Source organism: Cyprinodon variegatus, unplaced genomic scaffold, assembly GCF_000732505.1.
Source record: "Cyprinodon variegatus isolate N-32 unplaced genomic scaffold, C_variegatus-1.0 Scaffold1753, whole genome shotgun sequence".
NCBI lineage: Eukaryota > Metazoa > Chordata > Actinopteri > Cyprinodontiformes > Cyprinodontidae > Cyprinodon > Cyprinodon variegatus.
In genome coordinates this window covers 44,362-45,446 of record NW_015152206.1, presented here as the reverse complement: position 1 = coordinate 45,446, position 1,085 = coordinate 44,362, and positions in this window count along the sequence as shown.

Here is a 1,085-nt window from a genome sequence, read left to right as displayed (position 1 = left end):
CTTATTGAAGATTTTTCAAATCACCCTCCATCAGATCCTTTTGCTCACCAGCTCTCAGACTAGTCACTAATGCCAGATTATTATGACCCACCGGTGAGTTTAATCCTGCATTCCTGGTACTTGCCTGTCTGTCTGATTCTGACCTGATTCTGGCTCCTGATTCTCTGAGTCTGCCTGAACCCTATTGGACCTGTCATAGTTTATTTTATTTTTTTTATCTCTGACCTGTTTTCTGTGCCCTGACGTCGCGCTCGGATTCTCCCCTGGATTGTCTCTGAATCTTGGATAACGTTACTCTGACTTTGGACTTTTTCTCATATTCCCAACCCTGGTTTGTCCCCTTGATTATGCTGCCTGTCTCTGCTCTAATGGATCTGAGCTTGTATATTCCCCTGGACAAACCATTAACTCGATTAATCCCCCAAACCAACCCGGACAGTTTCTGGAATTTGCTTAGGTTCACCAGTGAGATACAACACCATCCGGCATTTTCAGAAAGTGTCAAAGGGTGTGTCCGAACGTCCGCCCTAACCCCTTAATCACTATATAGAGCAGGGACTATATATTGGACTTTATAGTTACCTAAGTTAACTTACTATTCAGACAGATGATCACTACTTTTTGCTCCCTGTTAATCTCGTAACTTTGCCTCCCCGCATGGTGCCTGCACCATCTTTGTTTTTTCTCGCCCTCACAGCAAATCTCATATTTGCTTTGCGAGAAGAGCACTTGCAAAGCAATCTGGGATATATCTGCTCATCTGGTGACCGTGGATGATCACAATTTTTCAAGGTGCCTTGAGGGAAATTTCGAGTCCACAACTTTTTACTCCATTAGATGTTCGGACACTTATCACCACTATATAGTGCCCTATATGTGTCATGATTTGCCATAATAGCTCATCTTAATTATTCATGACTTTCACCTGCTTAACTCAGTTTGGCTCCTAATTGTCACCCATCTCAGCCATCTGCCGTTCTCCCTTATATTGGGCTCAGTTCCAGCTATCAAGGCCAGATCATTGTTTTGTGTTCGGTTCTGCTAGTTTTAGTTAGCTCCAAGGTTTGTATCCTGGTTTCTGGCAG